The sequence below is a fragment of the Egretta garzetta genome, unplaced genomic scaffold (genome assembly GCF_000687185.1).
Source record: "Egretta garzetta isolate BGI_Z169 unplaced genomic scaffold, ASM68718v1 scaffold154, whole genome shotgun sequence".
In the NCBI taxonomy this organism is placed as follows: domain Eukaryota; kingdom Metazoa; phylum Chordata; class Aves; order Pelecaniformes; family Ardeidae; genus Egretta; species Egretta garzetta.
Window position 1 is genome coordinate 7374484 of NW_009259600.1, and position 22656 is coordinate 7397139.

The window sequence follows — 22656 nt, forward strand, 5'->3', positions numbered from 1 at the left end:
TTTTTTTCCCTCTACTTTCTTGTGCAAGGTACTGAGATAAAAATATACCTGTTGCATAATAGGAAAATGAAGTCGTTTGTTTCACATTAAAGTGGAACAGTTTTCATTCCCATTTTCCTACCGTATCCATTTTCCTACCCTGCTCTGGTTTTGATTTTTTTTTTTTCTTTTAATGATACAAACCCCCAACATGGTGTCTGTAGTGAACTAAATGCTTTATAAATGCAGAAGGACATGGGCTGACATAAGACATACCATCCATTTCTCTCTGAGAGTTAGTGCCTCTTGGGAAACATCAGTAAAACCTATACCCTTGAAAAAGGTGGATTCTTTCTGACATTTTATTGGACATACTGGACAGCATTTCTCCATGTTACATTACATTGTAGACTACTAACTGAAATCTAGTTTTATAAGAAGAATTTGAACTTGATTGGACTATGATAAGACTTCATGTCAGCATGGTAACAGAAGATAACTGGAACTGGATTTCAGGGTTGTCACCTCTGACGTTCCAGTCTCTTCGTAGTGGCATGACGTGTTGATGCTTCACTGAAATGTATTGGCTAGTGGCAATGCGTATCATTTCTGTCTTACATGAATTGTCAGATTTGTTGAGTCAGTACGAGTTCTTACAAGGCCCCCCAGATATGCTTTGTTTAACCTTGTCTAACAGCTACTTTGGTTCAAGATGCAAGGCTTTTGTCTTGCATCTTGAACCAACAACCCTCAGAGCCATGAGCTCAGTCCATAGTGGCATGGGCTGTGCACCACGCTGTTTGGTCAGTCACTGTGAAAGCTTTGTAAGTGTGGTTATGGTATCATTGCAGTATGTTAAAAAAACCCAAACCAAACCCCACTTAAATACATGGAATAAGAATAACTTATTTAGTGGAGCTGGTTTTGGTATTCCCCCTGAAGATCACGTTGCAAAACTATGACTTTCCTTCCTGGTGTTTCAATCACCAATCTCAGCACTTCATGAATACTTCAGAACATGCACTATTCTTGTTTAATTTCTTTTAGGTTTTATTTCTAACCAAACAGACCTACTGAGATCAAAGATTTGTTTGCTGAGGCAACCTAGTGACCATTTCAGCATACAAGCATCCAGGCAAATAAGCACCCGTATCAATACATTAACATACAAAACACTAATCATAACATCAAAGACTCCTAAAAACTTACTAGAAACAATTACAACTTGTTCCTATAATCATTGCAATTTATACAGTTATAAGAGGATTGCTTTTAAACTGCCACAAACCTTTGAAAGTTGAAACGCTGAAAACAGGGAATTTGCATGTTAAAAATGAGCTGCACACTAGGGTCTTATAAATTCTTTCTATTATGATTACAGAATGCCAACACATTCATTCTGCAACCTGAAACACCTGCAGTACTAGAGAACCGGGCTCAGATCTAAAAAGGCTTGAGCTGCCCTTCCTTCGCAGCTTGCCAATCCCTGCCCAAGTGAAAGAAGTTGCAAAGTGCTCTGAGTAATATTGTGAAGCTTTTCTCATGAATCCAGAGCTGTGGTTTGCTATTCATAGTACTGAATACTCACAGGCAAACTTTTCTGCAACAACTTTTTAATGTAATGGGAAATTTCTTTCACTCCAAAATACAGCTTCTGCAAATTCCCATAGGATGATGTCTTATCAAGTATTACATTCTTTCTGTAATTATAATAATACTTAGCACATATATACCAGTAAGGCTTTTCATCTTCAAAATACTTTACAAACATTAACTAATTCATTAGACGGTTTCAGTGCTATCTGTCTGATTGAATCTATTGAAATATGATTTTTTTTTTTTAAATACTAAAAACTTTCTTCAGTTTGGTGCAATCTGAGTAGGCCAAAACATTAGTCTTTTCATTCAAACATGCTGGATTTTGTTTCAGTGACGATGCTGGTTATTTTTGTGCATTTAAGTTAACAAGGTATTGTGGGACAGTCATAGAGTGCTCAAGGTGAATTCTGTTATCACTATCGCAGATGTGTATTAGAACTAAAGTTGAAGATAAATTCAAGCCCTAATTTATAAATAAATGTTAAAAACCTGCTACTTCACTAAAATAATGTGGGAAATAAGTTGTAGATGTAGATTACCTTCACTGCATTCTGTTCATCTCTCTGCGCTTTGAGTTGGCTGCTCTGTCGTTCATTAAGCACCTACACTTGCCTTGAGCTCTGCTGGGATTTTTGTACTAGAAAGATTAATTGACTTGGATCACAAAACAATGTCAAATAGAAGATGGTAAAATAAATAAATAGAATAATGTTTCTTCCTTCAATTTGTATCTCATCATTCCAGATTACATTGCCTTGATTTGTGTTAGCTTTCTGTCTCCTGTAGTGCCATTACTTCTAATGAAACGGTGTCAGCTGGCGTGTAGTTGTAATTCGATGTTATGTTGTAGTTGCATGTGTATAATTTTGTTAGTTTGCTTAGCAATACATTGTTATTTCTGAAAGCAATTAGCTGAACAAATGTGTGGAATGGTACATGTAGCAGATTTGGTCGCCTGGGAGCTGTTTTCCTTACTATACCCAAGACGAGATGAGTGGAGTAAATTGGCACATTTCTAAGAGGAAAATAAGTTTGAGGACAGGCTAGCAGTACAAGGCACTGGTCAATCAGTTGCTGACTCAGAAGCGCATGCCATATTTCCTTTTAGCTTATTACAGTGATAACTTTGAGAGCAGAATTTTCCTCAGATCTTTCAGGAGAGCATGGGAACGTCAGCCTGACTTCCAGTTCACTAGGAGCTGTGGGCACTGTAGTCACCCCTGTATTGCACATGGAATAATCCCAGGGAAGAGGAGTCTGGCACGTAGTTCCTATTGAAAGGGAATCTAAGCTGGCCAGCTAACACCCTATTTACCTTCAAAAGTCTCCATAAAATATTTTCCCTAGGTAAGCAAACACAAAAAGTGTTTGTGTGCGTACATATGTGTAGATATATGACGTACATTTATAGGATTATATTGCTAAATTATTACAGTGGAATCACATTTCATCTACTACATAAATTTTTAGATTAAGAAACCAGTTATTTAAAATCATACATCAGAGTACATTCAGAGTGAATAGCTATGAAATAACTATTCAGTATTTGAAATTAATTCTATTTAGTCTAGGATCACTTATTTTCTATCTGTAATTCTTATAACTACATTTTCCCAATACTAGGACAAATTAGAAAAGGGAAAAGCAGTTCATTAGTATCCCTTTTTACAAGCTCTGATACAAGCCAGCTACTCATGGCATGTGCCATTATCCCATTCTATTTTTTTGAAAGGAAACTTTTACAACTGTAATTACATTTGAAAGACATGCTCTTTTTGTTTTAATATTTATGTCAAACTTCTCTCATGTTTCAAAAATAGTCTAGTCAATAATGTGAGAGATGTCCTAGGAACAGTAACTGAAATTTTAGAGACAGATTTTAGGAATTGTACCTTATCTAGAGTTATAAATATGTTCTTTCAAAAAAAAAAACCAACCAGCTACAGAGTTTCAGTAATTCAAGCAAGATGCATTGGTGGGAAGTGTTAATGCATGAACTGTGTGTTCGTTGCAACACAGTGTTCTTGGGAAGCATTCGTGCCTAACAGAACTGTGGATGAGACCTGGTAAATCTTTAAGACCAGAGGTAGGAGTCCCCCCACAACCTAGGAAGGGGCTGGGGTATTAACTGCAAGTCTCCCACTGGGGCTGTAAGGGATTTTAAAAATGAATTATGACTGAATAGAATAGAAATGGTGTAAAAAATACAGTTGCACAGACTGAAAACCACGTTCATATAACAGACATTTTCCTAGATATTACTTAAGCCATTTATGTGAAATGTATGGATACCGTATGTTTAGTGGCATTGTTAAAACAGGGTGTCTGTACAAATATTTAGCTGTGGGAATTATAAAATCATAAGGCGATTAAGTTAGCTAGTTGTGAAATTCCAATATTGCTTTTTAAATGACTTCAGGATATAGGAGGTGCTAAGGTTATTATCTGTTATCAGGAATACAGCGGAATTGTACGACTGGATAATAACTAAACAACTGACACAATGTAAAATTACATTATCAGTGTGTTAAAACAAAATTGCGCCCTAAAGGAGTCTACATGCCAGCTCAGAGCTGCAGTGTAATTATGCTTAACTCTGATAATTAAAATACAACGGAGATCAACAGAATCATTTTCATTAAGAAAATTATTAATGATGGTGGTATAACAGTAATTGATTGCAGAGCACCACAGGATAACTCTGTGCAGGAAAACCAACATGTTTAACGTGTGTCTGGGCCGGTTGGGTTGCGTTGCGTACCACCGAGCACGCTGCCCGGTCCGGCGGCCGCTGCGGGGCGCGTCTTCTGCTGCCAACCCCAAATCAGGAAATGGCTGCTCCTCAGGCTGCGGCCTGGAGGGAGAGGGCTCTCATTTCACGTGAGGCGGTGTTTGGGTTTGCATTTCCATTAGTGATTTACTGATGTTATTTCCTCCTCTGCCTGGCCTCACTGAGTAGTTTATGCCCCTCGTTATTTCTGAGGGGATGTGGGAGGAGAGAGAAACCATCCTCGCCCCAGCGCAGTTCCACAGGCACCGCGTGTCATCTTCGTAAGTAATTCCACAGGACGGTCCTGTTAATCGTCCCGGTGGTACGGACACGTGATATCAATGCCATAAAAAGCCTCCATTCCCCCGTAAGTGAAATTGCAGTCAGTGCCCACTGAGCGACTATAACAAAATCCTGGCTAGGGAGGATGTTGCCTAAGGGTAGGATCCAAGAATTGTCATTCTCTTTTGGTGAACACAAAACTGGGTGGGGGCAAATTCGGGGGAGTGCTTCTCTGCACAGCTAAGGGGTGGGTGCTTGCTCAAACAGATGCTGCTTTTGAAAGCTGCCCAAAAAAGTCTATTCTCCAATCACAATAGAGAACAAGCCTGCTAGGGTGGATTTACAGGATGAGATTAGTTAAAATGACAGCTGCCCACACCGAATCTGTGTCATGTAGGTAATTTATAAATAGAAACTCGAGGAGAGGCAGCACCCAGGAGCGGGCAGAGCAGAAGTCGGGGCTGGAAGCGCTGCTTCCCCTGGCTGCCCTGCCCAGTGGTCAACTCAAAATAAGCCAGTAATTATATAATTGTTTGCGCACGCCACTGGTGCTGGGATGAGTTATTCAGCTGATGTATGTTGAAGATACAACAAGAGGTTGTGTGAAATGACTAGTAAGAATATATGGCAGTTTTTAATTAATTTTGCTAATTTAAAGTGAACAGTCTAGTTTTTAACATATAGGAAAAGTCAGTTGTCACAACAGAAGGGTTCTTAAATTTTTCTTTCGTGACAGAGGATGACTTTTCTTAATTGTTCTGTGAGATCCTTGATACCACATTTTCTCCAGCAAATGAGTTTTCAGCTAGCAAATACTCTTTTTTTTTTTTTTCCCCCCCTGCAACTTCAGGCAATGTAATGGTACTTTGCGCCACAGACATATAACATCAGGGACCCTAATGAGACACAGGTCAGACATCGTAAGGAGTTTAAACACTGCTGCATTAGAATATGAGTATATATTGTTTGGGGTCAGAGAACAAGTTGTTTAATAGGCCGAAGGTTAACTCAGGGCATATATTTTAGGTTGCAAGGGGCTTATTTCCACATACTATTAAAAGCAAATTGAGTGAATATACTTTGTTCCACGTGGATGGTCAGAAGACTGCAGTATCTGCTGTCCCGCTGGATGCCTCCGTTAGCTAAACAATGTGCTGAAGCCTTGGGTGGTGCGACAGGTTTTTGTTCTTTCTTTGTATCCACTGACAAAAAAATCTGGGTTTTTAACAAAATGCATGCGATGCTTATCCTGATAGAAAGGTCCATAGAAAAGCTTGGTTTGCATTTCTTTTTTCCACAACACTGAAAAATTGCGAAGTACTTCTCAAGAGAAGTATGGTCGCGTGTCTAATGCTTACATAAAATAATTTCTCTACAAGGGCAGTGTACCTTCACAGTCCTTGGAAGGAAGTCTCATGGATGCAGACATAAAGACATGATTGGTAAGCACGCAGATGGCACCATTCACGTGTGGTTTTGCAGGGATGTTGAGAAGAGAGGATGCCTACTGACACTGTTGCAGACGAAACTATTGCAAATCAGTTCTGCTACTTGCTTCCCTGGTTGCAAGAAGGAGGAAATATTTTGTCCCCACATCTAGTGATATCTACCGCTTTCTCATGGCAGATGCAGTGTTGTGGACTTAATTCAGACACAATTCAGCTTCAAAGAACTCACGAAGCAGGACTGTACTTTTTCCTTATTTTTATTTTTTACCTGTGCTGATAGATCCAATGGGGGATTATCTGCTTTAGGGAGTTTAGAGGTCAGGGCCTTGTATACGGTCTTAATTATCTACAAGAAAAAGGTTATTTTATGCATCTTTATGGAATTAGTGTAATATGCATATAATAGCATACAGTGAATTATTACATGCCCTCTAAATTCTAAGCATGTAGATAATAAAGAGAAGATGACAAGAAATGCAGGGGTTCAGCTATGTTTCCACTTTCAGTATGAAAATGCTTTTGTCCATTATTAGTACATTTCATTTATATAGCTCAAAGTGATATTTTTAGGTTGTTCTCATATATATGTTGTTTTGGGTTTTTTCTTGTGTTCTTGTCACTTGTTGTGTAGTTTATTTCATAGTATGAAATTGGAATTCTTTTTCATTTGAGGAGGCAAGGAAATAGGCAGAATACTGACATGATTTGCACAGAATTATATATTTTGGACTGAAGCTATAAAAGGCTGTAAACTGAGACTAACACTCAGTTATGAGAACATGTTCAGGATGGAAAAGAAGCCCAGTCTGTAGTCCACACTGGGACAATGTGAAAAGAAATATTGCTTCAACCATTCAGAGCACTGGAAAAAATAAATGCAAACATCATGCAAAGGTGGGTTTTTTTCAAGATATGTATTTGTCCCTCATTTTTCTAAGTCAATTGCAGTAGAATCAGTCATTCAGAAATCATTTTAAGAAAAATGTTGTCATTATTTGCGGCATATGACATAGATGCTAAATGTGTTTTATTCTCTTTTTAATTAAATTATTTTTTTTTCAATCCATTATGCTAAATAAATATTGAGGACTGCAGTAAACCTTGTGACCCCTGTGGCTCATGGTAGCGTTCTCTGTCATCTTCTCTGCAAAGCAAAAAGGAAGAAAAAAAATCCCCCAAATTTGCTGAGCCACACATTTCAAGTTGTCGACAACCCCATCCACAAGAAAACAGAAGAAAATATATATGCACTCTGTCCTGTCAAAAGGCTTTCGCCTTATCTTGAGAGACTGTCAGGGCAGGAACATCATGGAATGGACAGGAGTCTATTAAATTAATAAGCTGCTGGATGGTGTCTGGAGAGTTATGATGCTCCATAAATCCAGTTTGATCATGGTGGACAAGGTTTAAATCTGCAGCCTTCTAATACACATCCAGGTCCTGGATTGGTTTTGAAGTTTTGTGCTGGAGACACAGAGATAGTCCGGCAGCTTGTGAATTAAGATTTATCATTTTTTCATACTGTTTTTTTTTTTTTTCCCCTACACTTCTTGACAAAAATGAAAACACCTTAGGGATCCTGGCAAATGTTACTGCTTGAAATGAAAGAGCTGTTGTCAAGGTGAAACCATGACCTAGAAGCCTAAAATCAAACATTGGTCATTCTTTTCAGGCAACTCCACTGGTGCTGAGTATAAAACTTCTGTATGGGAAGAAACAGGGCTGTATTCATCTCCAGCCTCTTTTATAGCAACACCTGTCAAGTACACCTACTGTGTATTTGTGGTACAAGACAAACTAATGGTGTGCCATAGAAAAGCAAAAGCTCCCAGGAAAACCTGTGTGACGTGCAGCCGTGATGTCTGCGTGGGCTGTAGAGCTGGACTGCCTGGATCGCAGTGTTAAAGTCGTGTTGGATGTGTTTTGTCTCTAGCTGCTTACAGGCCAGGCCTTTGTTATGGCAAAACTGGTGGAATTCAAGTGTCTCTTGGCCACTTATTCGACCTGCGAGCCAGCGATGCATTATTAGGTCCCTGAGCTCATATTCTTGTCACTCTGGAGGCTCCGGCAGGTGAGTGCTGTGCTTGCTTACACAGGCAGTGGTGCAGCCAGCAGTCCTCTCTTCTCAAATTCCCTAGCCATGTTTTGGGTCCTGCCTAATTTATTTATTGATGATACTTAGAATCTGTGTTACTTTTAGAAGCAATCTGTGCTCATTTTTGTTCTCATTGTTAATTCAGGAGCTTGAGGAGACTTCTTGACATCAGAGAAGTATAAAAACAATATCCATGTTAGAAGAAGTGGATAGGTCCTGTTGCAATACCACGGACACTGTGATTTGTTTTATGCTCAGGAAAATGGATTCAGAGGTGCAAGCAATTGAAAAAGGTCTTCTGGTTTCCTTAAACAGAAATTGAGATCAAGCTGTAACCCTCAGTCCTACCCATGCATACGTCTCCCTCCATTGTTTTCCAGAAATGATCTAAGAGCTGTAGCCAGAGATCATATGTGACTGAATCCTGACCTCTCTATTGATCCTGGGGATCAATCTGTGTGCTCTCTGGTCCAAAGATCAATGTCAGTATCTCTCTCCTTCTGCCATGGCATTCCGTCACTGCTCCCTACTGCAGACAGAGGCCACAAGGAGCAGGACTTCACCGCAGGGCACCATGGTGCTGAGGCCAGCAGTGTGGACCACCTGCATTTTTCCCAATGCAATGGCAATTGCGCCCTGTTATTTGGATCAGGTTATGAAGCGTGTATAGTGAAATGGGATAGGAGGGAGAGCGGAGCTTGGGGTAGTGCAACATAGGGGAGTCCCTCGCTGCAGCCCCCCTTGCCAGTGCAGCAGGATGCTCCCGCCGTCCACAGCTGCCCTCCTCCTCCCCAGTGCCAGGCACCACTCCGCCTCCCCACCATTTTCAGTCTACTCTGAAGAGAACTGAAGAAAGAAAGGAGAAGTTGCAAGCTGCTTCAGGGTATGTTTAATATTTAAGGAATGAACCCCTGTTACTGCAGACAAGGAGAGAACTAAGCAGCTTTCTTAAAACATAATTTCTTTTGGTGTTACAAAAAGAAGAGAAAAAAATAAAAAAAAGCTGTTTCAGATTTGATTTTTTCTTGTTTCAATTTCATTCCATCAGGGCATGTGGGGCAATGTGATGCTGACAAACAGAAGTCTATGCTAGAGTGTGCCCGAATTGTGGTATTTGAAGCTAGTTGCGATGTTGAAGCAGATTTAGTAGAGATGTTCTGTAACTGAGCGGTCATGTACATGAATGAACCAAGGTTTGTTACTGGAGTAGAAACTGCCTGTAAGATAATTTCCTATGATAATATCATTGTATACAGGCATATATACCTGCATACATGCATTAGTATATACTTCTGCATAGGCAACTCCAGCTACTCTGAACAATTCCATTTTCCCAGGTTAATAATCATTGAGAGGAAATATGATTTGGAAAAGAGTTTAGAAGATAGAAAGAATAAGTCCTAGCTAACATTGTTAAGGCTCAAGAAAAGTGGTAGTATTAGCTTTATAAATTACAGAAGAATGCTAGTTTTGCAATAAACTGGTGAAAGTAGAAGATGACACAGGGAAAAATACACATTTTAGGGACTGCAAACCAATGTAAAAAGAATATTGAAAAGGTAGATTGTATTAGAAACACTAGAAGAGAGTTGTATTCAGACTTTAACAGATGGATTTAGTAACATTGTAACTTATTATTTAAAAAATAGAAGTGCAGTCAGATAATACATACTGGGCTCTATAACGTTATTTTGGTGAATGGAGAATTCTTGATTGTAACAGTGGTGATATAGAAACACACACAAATTGAAAATTTGCTTTTACAATTGAATATATAAAAATAATGTGGTAGAAGCATATTGAACAGTAAGGAAGGTGCACAAATTATTCAAGATCTGAACAAATGAAAGACATTTTTGAGAAAACCAAGGATCAGTGGGTTAATGGGAATCGACTGATAGGCCCTAACCTTCAACTTGGAAACTAAGACAAAGTATAGTCGTTGGTCTGTTAGCTGCAACAAATGTTCAAATACGTAGGAATGGAAGCATCTAAGAGGTAGGGGAGACAACTGTGTCTTTGGCCAGCCAAAAAGTTTGTCAATATTATAAAATAGGTGACTGAACATAAAGTATGAGATGAAAAGGAACTGTTTTACAGTAAGAAAAGAGAGGGGTGGCATCAAGTGATCGCTATGCATCTTCTATTAATACACTGTTCTTTTAAATGTGAATAGGCTCGCGTTTATGGTGGCTGCACGTGCATTTTAATGGATTTAAATTATGTGAGGTTTAAATGCATTTTCAAGTTACAATTAAATGAAAATTTAAAATAAGACTGACAGATTGCTAAGGCTAAGCCAGTTTTATGATTAAGGTTCAATTAAATCATATTTATCGTTGCAGCAAATGAAGTATAAAATCACAAACAATGATATTTTTCAGTGGCTTACTTTGGTGGAAAGTGTAGCCTGAAGTATGACTTCAAGACTTTTATATTCCCTTCCCTCCTAAAGCAGAAATTAATTAGGGCTAAACAAGCATTGGCTACATGCTCAGAACCCCATCCTGAGAGTCTTTCATGGACCGGTGGTCCAGGAGGAATTTACTAAGCAAGCTGTTTTGTGATGCAAAGTATTATGTATTTTATTTGGGTTTAACTAGCTAAGTTGGGGAAAAAGTTGAAATTTTAATAGTGGTTTAAAGAATGAACCAGTTTTGTTGCTTTCATGCAAGCCACTTTTGGCCCGTTGCACTGTCTCAGAAAATCTGCTGAGATCAACTCTTTAAATACAGTTCTTTCTCTTTCCATGTACTTTCTATGTAAATCCTTAAATGTCATAAGCTTTGCAGTGAGTCAAGGAGAGAATGCCGGTTTTGTACACGCAAGCTATTTCTCAATTACATCCACTGCACCATAACGCATGAAACATGACAATTTTCTGGCTTGCCACGATATGATCATCAGCTTTATATAAGTGTGGTGCTGCTCTGTTTTTTCTGATACACTTCTTATAATCCGCTATTTATTTTCTTTTCATTTTGTCCTACAGAAATGTATGTAAAAGGAACAACAGTCTGCATTCTGTTTCTTTGGTTTGATCTTAATTTTATAATCTAGGACATAACATAATAATTGGATTAACTTTGGACATTGGGCAACTTCAATTTTTTTGACATATTTAAAAACTGATCCACAGCATCATAAAAATTGCTCTTTCCAAAACACCATTCCTCTCCTTTATAAAAATGCTCTTAAGTGGCGTTAAGCAGAAAAAATTAATTTCAGATCAATTACACCTAAAAAACTCCTTTAATATATTCAGCTAGAAGATTCCAAAAAGTGGTGAGTGGATATATAACCTTCTTCTCTTTAAGAACAGCAAAGTTCTGATCCTAGTGTTAGCACTTGAATTTTTGTTGTGTGTTGTTAATTACTGCAAAATCTAAACACGTGAACAGTTGAATACTCAAAGGTCTAATTTACAGAGAGAATTTGGTTTCTGAGTCAGAGAAGTCTCCAAAGGCGCCCATTGAGTACTTGCCTTAACAAGAGCATTTTCTTGACATGGGACTCTTCAGCTGTTAAACTGGTACACAGGAGATCTAGCAGTTGGTCCTTAAGCTGAAGATACTGAAGGAAATTCTTAAGTTCAGGGCTGCTATTTTTGTGTGTCAGTCTTGTATGGCTGTGTCACATCCCTTGTGTTGTCTCTGGGACATTAGTGTTACAGAAGAATCAATAGGAGCTGATTAGCTGAGGTTTCCTTTGAGCACATTAGCCTGACAGTCTACCATTAATATCCGGCAACATTCTTTATTTGTACTTCGTTTCTTTACCTTCTTTCTTTCTGGAGAAAAGTTGGGTCAATTTGCATTTGCAATTGGCAGGCTCCAGCCACTATTACTAATAACGCTGGCTACTGGGGAAAAAGAAACAGCCAGCAGTTTTTGACAGTAAATGTGAATCTAATTCTCTGTTTTGGAAAAGGTCCGATCAGATTTTAGCTGTGTGCCATGAGTGAAACACCTGATTTATCAAACTCTGTCGCTTTTATGTAGTAACAACTAGTCAGGTCTGGGTAAAAGGTTGCCTGTGATTCATACTGCAATGAAGCCCCCCAAAATCTGGTAGTAGGTGCATATGCCCAGCTGAGCATGATAAAAACATGTACACTGTTCCTTTTCCAATCATTTATTTTCAAGTGGTGTCTCTGATGAAAATGCGTTAATATTTGTTAAGCTAAGGAGTTTTGTAGAACAGTACTGTAAATGGAGGACACAAAAAAAAGAAAAAACTCTACTCTGAGGAAAACCAATTTGGTTTTACTTAGGAAAACAATCTCGCTTTTCTTTGATATTGTCAGAGACAACTTAGAGTTTTATACTCAAAATTCTTGCAGGGTTACTATATTATTTTGCTTTATCCTGACATAACTATTGTTTCTATGGAAAATAGTCTTTTTTCCATAGCCCTGAACCAGTAACACTAAATCCTTAACACAGGAAACAGCTGTTCATGTTTTGAGATATTTAAAATATTTTCAGTATATAGCATTTGGTTGGTGCCTTGTCTTTTTTTTATTTTGCATCACAGTTATCTTCATTGACATCTACTGGTACAAAACTGATGCAGTGGAGTAAAGTGTCATCCCATGATTTTCCTCATTTGTTGTTCTCATTTCTTTCCTCATTTTCCTGCTCTGCAGAAATTCAGATGCATAGAGGAAATGTCAAAAAAAAAAAAAAAAAAGGACAAACCAAGTGTCTGAGTAGTCCTTTCTAGCATGTATACCATATTGTAATTGTAAGTACCTAAAGATACTGAACTCTGCCCTCCAGAGATGGAAAAAATTGTCACGAGAGTAAGTCATCAGCAGGGACTTACAAGTCCCCTATCATCCCTTCATTGTAGATCCTAAATATTGCATTACCAGCAGGGCTCTTTGGCAAATTAAAACACCAGAGAGAAGCCACTCAGGACTTCACGTAGAGTTCAGGAGATGAAAAGGAACTGCCGGAAGTAATTGAGTCCCAACGTTTTGATAATATGTGGGTTGCTTAATTACATTTGCCTTTGTTCCCTTTTGAAAATGGGATGCATCATTCTCTCTTTCCCAGAGCTTATATAGCGGTCTGTGTGCCATAATCTAGCACTTAACTACACATAGCTGGCCTAATAAATAAGCTTTGCAGAGCAATAGCATGCACAATGCATGTTTGAAATCTTTTTATATTATCTACTCAGAATATTTTGTATAAACTAAAGTAATAGTACACAAGAAAGAGAAAATATTATATAGTACTCCTCATGTCCAAACAGCCCAAAGAGCGAATGCATGATTTATGGCATTTGTGGTTGAAGTGCAGCACTTTTTCTTGAGTGGAAGTGGTTTTAAAATGCTTTGTAACATGTGCAGTAACAGTATGCATCCTTTTAAAGCAGGAGGTAAGAAGCAAACATTTCAAGCCTTATTATTTCGGAAAGATTTGGATGCTCAGCATGTCTCTTTACATCTATCACTATAAAGAGAGAAGAGAATAAAGGATTATTTGGAAGTATATTGATGGATTGTTGAAATGTAACTACTCAGTCAGCCAGGCTTTTGATAACTCTTGCATGTACTGGGAGTTGGAGGTGCTGACATGTAACACGGCTATATCTCATTAGGTTTATGTTAGAAGAGTGGGAATTTTTCTGAATGTATTTGATGTCCTCTTTTTTCCATTTTTCAGTATACATAACTATTCCTTTGGGAGATTTTAATATAAAATACTTAACATTCTTATCCCATGGACAACTCACTCTGAGTTGCTCAGAATTTGACATCTTTCCAGTCATCAGCTGGAGAGGTAGCATGTGCTCAGGTAGAGACAAATTTGAGGTAAGCTTGTCATTATTGTTTCATAAAGAGAAGAAACCAATACTTGAAATATTAGCAGCAAGTCTTTGATATTTCATTTACATCATAGCGAGGTACAGCTGTGTATTTGGGTCTTAATTCATACTTCCTTGGAAAGCGCTGACATTTGGATTTGGGAGGAAGTCGTAATTCTTGGCTTGACATCTTTTTTTTTTTTTTTTTTTTAGAATTGTACCCTTTCTGAATTCATATTTTGGTCCACTCTTAAGGCATTATTAAGGTTTTTAATTGGGGGAGATTGTGAATAGCTGCTTCTCTTGGAGAAAAAAAAAGTGTAAAGACAACCGACTGGAGCCAACATAGTGTTATTCTAAATTGTCAAATTATGCATAGGTCTCTAATACTTCTCAGGTTCTAGTCTGCTGGTGATATAGTTTCAATAGATGCACTAAGGAAAGTGCCAAGACCAGCTTTGACAGGGTTTTCTTTTTTTTTTTTTCCTTTTTTTCCCCTCCTCCTCTTTCTCTTTTAATCCCTGTGGGGCTCTGTGATTTTTCATAGCTGGACTAAAGTTGTGTCAACGGGAGACTTGCACCATAAAGACTGAAATGTTAAAGAAAGCTACAAGGAACAGCTTTGAGGCAAGGTTTCAAGCTTTGTCATCACGCTTGAAGAATTTTCTGTTTAATGTACTGTAATGCAGTATTCAATGGGGACAAGTTTAATTGAGTTTTACACAACCCAGTTGGGAGTAGCGCTGCAAGGTAGGTGATGTCTAGGTTTTTAATCTTCCACTCCAGAGAGGCTTGTTGACGAAGTGGTTCTTTCTCTTTGTAAGAAAAAAGGGAAGCATGAGAAATGATACATCCGTGGATAAAACCAATTGGCAACCCCCAAAGGAATGAGGGCGATAAGGCGAATCCAGCACTTGTAAGAAATAAAAGAATCCAACTGTTCATTTAAATGAGAAACAACACATGTGATTGAGGAGGCAGGGAGGCTGGGCGCTGGAGTGGGGAGGAAGGGACTAACAAACAGAGCGGCTGGTGTCGGAGTTAGGCATCCCGGACAAACAAGCCTGGGTTTGTTACGTGGATTACCGAAGAGATAGTTAATGACATGTATTTTTTAAAGAAAAAGGAGAGCCAGGCGCCTAGTGTATCGGAGAAGGTGGCTGAAGTGGCAGGAGGGTGGAAGCTGCTGTTAGGCAAGCCCTACTTAAAGAATCGCTATTCCTTCCCCGAGGCCTAACAGCAGCTCTCTATCAAACAGCATAAAAATAGCACTGGACCCTGTCAAAGAGAAAATAATACCTTCTGTGTAAGCCTTAGTGTATTAAACTGTAGTCCTGTTCAAGTTACTTCTGCTAGAACCTAAGCAGCCGAAAGGATAAAAGCGTGCAGTCAATATACTGCCAAATCATCTCCCCGCTTTGGCTCTGCGTCCCTGCTACAGCAAAAAATGTTCAGTTAGCCCTAAAAGTGCTGTCTGCCCTTCATTAAAAATTCTGCTCTTGCCAATCATGTACAATTACATGTTACAGCATATTTTAATTTTCACCTGTAAAGCGATACCGATACTCTTCCACTTGTTTTCTCTTAACATATTTTAAGAGATTTGAGCCGGTGTGTGAAAGAAACAATTTGTTTGTTGGTTGTTTTGTCGTTTAATGCTCATGTTGGCGTATTTGTGTGGGGAGATTTTCCTCCTCTCTCTGGAGTCATTCGCTGGAGGGGACGCTATGTTTTGCGGTGATGCTTTTCAGGTTTTCTCTGCCATCTTAACATCAAACCTCTCAATTTGCCTCATCAGAAGCAACAGGACATAACACACTGTCTTTTTTCATAAAATACACTGAAGACCAAGGTTGGCATGAGCTTAAACAAGCAGTAGTTGGGGGGTGCTTTGCTGCCAAGCGAGGTGTTCACACACCTTTTGGGGCAGCTGCGGGGCGAGGAGAGGAGCCAGCCCAGCCGACCCTGCACACCTCCATCCCGCTCCGCCACCTCGCGTAGCCACCCGCCCGCCGGTGCCGCAAACAAGCCCCAACAATTAGCCTTGCGCCTTTTCAACAATTTGCTGGTACCCTTTTCTTTGCCCAGATCGGGTGGGTTTCACACCCACTCTAGGGGAGGGAAGGTGGCTGGGGCTGCTGGTGCAGCCTGCTTTCGGGAAGAGAGTGGGGGGTAGGTTTCATAACAGCGTGGAAAGCCTCGGTAACCAGCTATTGTGTGGGAGGGTTGAATTTCACCCGCAGAACACATACGGTGAGACAAATTGGAAATTGCAGTGGAATATGCAGAATTTGCACTGTGCTTCTTTCCAAGGTACCACCAGAATCCCTGTTAAATTTATAAATACAGTACACATGCAAAGTATGGAGCTGAGCAAATAATTCACAATGAATAATTTATCTGACAAATTTAGCCTTTTTTCTGCTCATGAAATATCCATGAACAGATCTGTGATTTGTAACTGCAACCTTTACAGTGCATTAGCATAGGGGTTTTTTAAATTTAATTTTCTTGTGTAGTTTGGTGTAAAAAAGTAATTCCCTGTTATTAATCATATTAGCATTTTAAATAGTCCAAAAGTAGGCTTTGAAGTTCAGCCATCAACTAAGTGAAGGGGCCAAAGGAGGCAGATAGGTGTTTTTACCTTGCTGCTGCTGCTGTTTGTTCAGAAGCATTTTCTCCATGGGCTACATTTACAGGAGACTTCACAGCAATTTTTGGTTTTGCAGGCTCTCTGTTTGGTGTAGAAAAATACAGAACTGTCTTTTCTTTAGTGGAAGTGAATATTCTGAACAATAATGTCCAATGAAGCACAGCTTTCAGATTAAAACTGGGTGGGGGGGTGTGTGTTGGGAGGATGGGGCCACACCCTCAACTTTTCCTAATAACAATGCATATTTGGAAGGATTTTGCCGTATATCTCTCTCGTAACACATAAACTAGATCCCCATTGTAGCCTGACAGTGGCATCCCTTTCCATGTGCTGAAAGAACAGAGAGAAATGAGACTCATATTTCACAAGGCCTTAGCAAAATTTGAATCACTATTTTCAGAATGAATTGGTTGTGGTTAAACAAACATAAACTAAAAGCCTGGGGTTTTCGAGGGTAAACAGTTTGAAAACGGAGCATTACCAGATATGTTTACTGAAGACTCTTAGACAGGTTTTTGTTTTTTTGGTTTTTTTTGTATCTGTTCATGTTTCTGTTCTAAGATTTCCTCTATATTCAAGCAAAATCATCACTCTTTACTGCGGATTAAACCTTTAGGAGTTTAACAGGTTTCAGTTAAGTTGTCAGCTGAAATTTTTCCAGCCTTGTTTAAGTACTGATAGACATTTTTACTGTTGATAACTTTCAATTTATTGAATTTCTCCCATGATTCCAAAACTTCCAAAACATTTTTTAGCGTTTCCCAAATTTTATCTTTATCTATGTAAGGCTGTTCCTCAGAGGTAATGCTTAAGAAATGGGCAGAAATATAAGAAAATTTTAATTAAGGGGGGCTACTATAACCAAAATAGTGCATTTGTGCTTCATTTAACGTATTTAAGGATAATACATGTTTTGTGAGCCTCTCACAGATTTTATATATAGCTCTGCTGAGAAGAACAGTTTTAACAATAATATCTATCTGGTCAATAGATCAGCTTATTGTCTGCATACACAATTAAATGTGTAGAAGTTGCTGGACAAAAAAGTTTGCCCTCTCGTTTCTGATGGTACGGCAGAATTCAATACAGCTAAGAAACAGTCAACTGGATTTTACTTGTACATGTCCTGCTCAGAACAGTTTAATAAATTCCAAGCAGTTCTTATATCAGTACAAACCTATTGAGGGCATTGAATGCCTTCAACAGCTGCCATTAAAAAAAGACCTAATTTGGTACTCAGAAACACCATAGTCGGTGATGAGTGGTATAGAAAGAACCCAGCTTGGCTTCCAGAATCAGGATGAGTTTACAGAACTGTTATTTCTTATAAATGGATCCACTGAACATAGGAATAATTGAGGTGTCAGGAAAAGCCCAGCCTCTATTTATAATAGGCCATGACCACACATAATAAAAATAAATAATTCAATAATTCCTTTTTTGGTATTACACAATAACAAAAAAAAAAACTTTAGGACATTCGAAAACAAATCCCACAGCAATCAGCTGAACATTGTATGAAGAAAGAAGGAATTTTTGGCATCTATCCATTCTGAAGACATAAGACAGTTTTGTTTCGCTGTAAGAAAAATAAGTGTAAGATACGCTGTTTGCCTTCTTTAGAAAGCTGTGTCAAGCAAAGAAAAACTCAAGTGTTCTCAGTGAAGGGAGTATTCGTACAGTCTCCCAAAATGTTGATGTAGGTAGATTAGAGTATAATAAAAGCAGATACTGTAGCAGATCCTCTGGAATAATCCCAGGTGCCAAGAGCCATCCATTCTTTCACCCATCTAAATTCATTGAAAGCAGTGCTCAGCCTGAATGGACATCCCTGAGCAGATCTAGCCAAAGCCTGGTGAAGGAATATCTAAATTGGCCTCAGTGGAACTGTGATTTAGCCCAAAAGGCAGATGGTGTCAAGCCTCTAGGCAAGATTCTGACCTCTATCCTTCCCAGCATCCCATTTGTACATGTCATAATTTTGCCATTTCAAAGCTGAGACTGAAATAAGATCAGGCAACAAGGGGTTTTCTGAGTACCGCCATACTGGACATCTTTGTCCCTCTCACAGAAGTACAAGTGCATTTGCATGTTTGCCTTCTAAAGAAAAAAAAATAAAACAGAGTATTAACCTACAGGCAGTGCTCATGCAGAAAACCAAAGGAATATATAGAGTACCTATATATTTCCTTCTGTTGCATTCAAGTAGAGTATTTTGGTGAAGCATGGATCTCTAGCCTTCAAATAGACATATAGACCAACACTTAACATGGATCTCAATCCTAAATTTATTTTTTGAAGTAATAACAGGTTCCACTCATATTTTTAGTTTTCATGCCTTCACATGTACATGGTTTGTATCCAGAGATGACAGCCACGTCCACACCTGACGACGTCGGGGTGGTTGGCTGCTTGCTCTTTGACGTGCTTGCTCTAGAAGGTGGCCTTCTGAACATCACATCTAGTGCTCATGATGGAAAGGAAGAAACTGCTTCTGTACATCATGCTGTGGGAGGGAGACGTGGGGGTTTGTGACTTGCTAGACATGGAGCAATTAGAAGACTAAAAAAATGCAGGGACCACTAAATGGAGCAGTCACAGATGATCCTAGGGAGGAAAATAAGTGTTCTGTTTAAACCTTGTGCTAGTGGGATGATCGTGTGATTTAGTAATGGGAGCTATTTCAAGTTATTTCAAGCCTGTATTTCAATGGCAAATCACTGAATTTAAATTGATAACTCTTGAGAGCAGTACAAATGAGAGCTAAATACCTGTGCAGCTGCAAGAATTCTGTTTGATTGTTTTTTCTTTCTAAAAAATGACAATAAAATAATATATTAAGATAACATAATTGGGTAGGAATCAGCAGGGCTTAAATGCAATCAACTCTATAAAGGAGGAGTGTGGAAGCTGTTACAAACACATGAAAACATCACCCAGAAGCAGAGACTGCGGAGATGAAAACATGCAGGAAAAGAATAAGAAAGTGTGAATTTATCTTTCTTTTATAGGTGATAACATCAGCACACCTATTATTAATATCATAATACGTAATCATGAATATCTATAAATTTCCTATAAATGTATGATAGGTATTTGTTCTATCTTACATTATAATTAATTTCTGATATTGTCTTGGTGCAGCTGGAAACAAGTTCTAAGAATAAACTCTCAAGATTCACACTTGTAAATATTAACTCTGAAGTCTAATAATGAGCTCATTTATACAAATTACTCATTTCACTTGCAATCAAGTGAAGATCAGAAAATAAGGGTAGTATCATATATGAAATGAACAAACTTTACAGGAAATTTTATTTTGGCATTAAAGAATTTTGAACTTTGTAATTTCTTTCTGGAAAAGCAGGGTCTTATTTTTTCTGATCCAGTTTCTGAACTTTATATTGAAATTGCAAAAACCAGTGCTTCATTTCCATATCACCAGAATTTAGGAAAAGGAGTTCAAATGTGAGATCATCGAGCAGTGATTTAGCCTCCTAAGTGATGGCTTAGTATTTTGAGAAGAAATTAAATTAATTCTGTTACGTTTGAATTTTTTTTTTTTAATAGAATGATAAGTTTTCTATTGAAATGGAGAGCTGTACATTCTTGGGGTACAGCCCGATTCTGTTAACGAGATGTGTTGCAATTGCTAAAGAATTGCAAGGAATGAATGATTCCCAGGAAATGAACAATGGAAAATACGGGTGCGTTAATCAGTCCATTTTGTCTTCCTTTTGCCAAGAAAAAAAAAAAAAAAAAGAAAAAGCAAGCATGCAAGCAAGCATCATACTCTCCCTGATATTAAAATCTATGGGAATTTGATGAGATAAAAGAAATGTTAAATGAATGTTCTTCCTCTAAACAGACTTGTCTAGAAAGGCAATTTTAGTAGTACAGCAGTGTAGCATTTTGTTTTTTCTGCAATAAAGCCATCAGATCAATAAAAAATTATGTAGCAGATTATTATTACACTGTGCTCACCATAGCTCTAATCGTAAATAATACAGCAGTTATCCTGGTTATATTAATTATAATTAGAATGCAGATAATGCAGACGGTCTTTTATTACTAGAGCCAAATCAATTTTCCAGTGTTATTCAATGCAAGGTCACACAAAGTTGTTGAAGCTCTTAGACTTCTTATGAAATGACCTGCATATGTAAGAGAGGGTTTGGCTCAGCTGTGTAAGACACATTGACTGGGAAGTGCATTGAAATAATTACAGCCATGAACTCTTGCCTATAATGGCAGAATTTCATTTTATAAAGTAAGCATAGCTGTAATCCAGTCTCCTTTATGGTGGGAAGCCTCATAAATCTTTCAGAGAAGACCAAGTCTTTCTCTTATTTGTTAAGCAGAAATCAAAATGAATTAGTTTCAGTTGTTATTCTTTCCATCTGTACCGTTGTGTTAAATATATTGAATGTGTTCACGGTGTGTATTAACATGGAAAAAAAAGCTTAAAAGAAGAAAATATTTAACGGCAGTATTTTGCTTCTTCATTTTAACATAGACTGTTTTAAAGTTCACTAGTTTAGGCTCTGGGGCTCTCCTGGATCACTTAAAGCTGTTATCATCTTTTAGGATTGCGCTGGCTTAATGTATTTGTCTTCTATCTCTCATGGCTTCAGTTTAACTCAGACTCGCAGAGGAACTGATATGCTTAAAATGTGCCTGTCTGTCCTGTAACTGATGAGCAGATTAGTAGGACACTGCCAGATAATCATCTCTCAGATGCATTGGATTCATATGCGTAAATGACACATGGCAGAGAGAGGGGAAGATCCGGGAAAGTGTCGTTTAGTTTTGTGCTTTCCCGCTTTCTTTAAGCATGTATACAGATGGCCATTAGATATGCTCTGTGCCGGATTCTTGCAGTTTTGAATTCACTTTTCTTCTTTTTGTTCTATCTGTCATGTAGCAAAGTGCTTCCAGAGAAACAAAGCAAACAACAGTAAACAGAGCAGAGGCTGCAAGCAGGAGCTAGTTAGTGAGAGGCACGATGCTAGGAGCAATTTAAAGAATAAAGGGTTTGTTGCTATTTGCTTGCTCGCTTACTTTGTTTTGTTTTGCTTTGTTACTCAATAGAACAGATGCTATAGGAAAAAAAAAAAGAAAGGAATAGCCCTCTGCAGAAAATAATGTGCATTTATTTGAAGATAGGGGTGATACTTAAATCTCTAATATTCCTCTACAAACGGGGCTCGCGGGTGGGTTTGCAAATTCGCTTTTAAATTGGCGGGAGTTTGGCATGTGTATCGGAGCATAGCGGTCCAGGCAATCTCCTACGTGCCCGTGTGCGTGTTTGGTCTTACACCTGGCCTCTAACTCATACCTTAAGTCGGCAGTGTGATGGCATTTTTAAAGAGGGTCTCTGATCACTTTTTGCTTTTTAGCTTGTCATAAATCCTATTATCAGCAGTACCTGAGCTTGAGGAATCCAGTCATTTGAATCAAAATGCTTCCTTCTGACAATAACCAAGGAAGGAGACAAAGCCATTTGGCAAGCAAATGAATCTTAAGTACACACACTGGCCATGTTTATACTTCGTTCTAGATAAACGTAGCACGCATTTTGATAGTATATCGCAGTGTTCGGCTTATAGAATGTGCATGGGGGTTATGTGTGAGCAAAAATGTGAGAGAAATAGAGGAAAGGGTGTTAGGGAAAACTTGGTATAAATGGACTGTGAGGCTTTAGTCAAATATTGGAGATTTGCACTTTCAAACTGAATTATTCTAAAGGTAAATAAAGAAAAGAAATAAATGCTCTTCAGAGATATTTCTATTACATGTATGATGTTATACCTATGATGCTTCTCACGGGTATCTGAGTTCTGTGTGAGTTGATTTAATCTCATCTAGGGATAAGTTGATCTCTCTGAGCCCCACCTGCCTCCTTATTTTGTTGGCAGTAATTTAATCAGGATTTCTGTTTCCCATTCTCTACAAATGCATTGCTGGGTTGGGTTGGTTTTGTGGTTTAATTACAATAATGTAATAGTACTTG

General features: G+C 38.4%; 1 protein-coding gene across 1 annotated transcript in view; it reads left to right on the plus strand.

Annotated features, from left to right (window-relative positions):
• ZFPM2 (zinc finger protein, FOG family member 2) overlaps window positions 1–22656 on the plus strand; it is a 273056-nt gene that overhangs the window by 166241 nt on the left and 84159 nt on the right. The window lies entirely within an intron of this gene.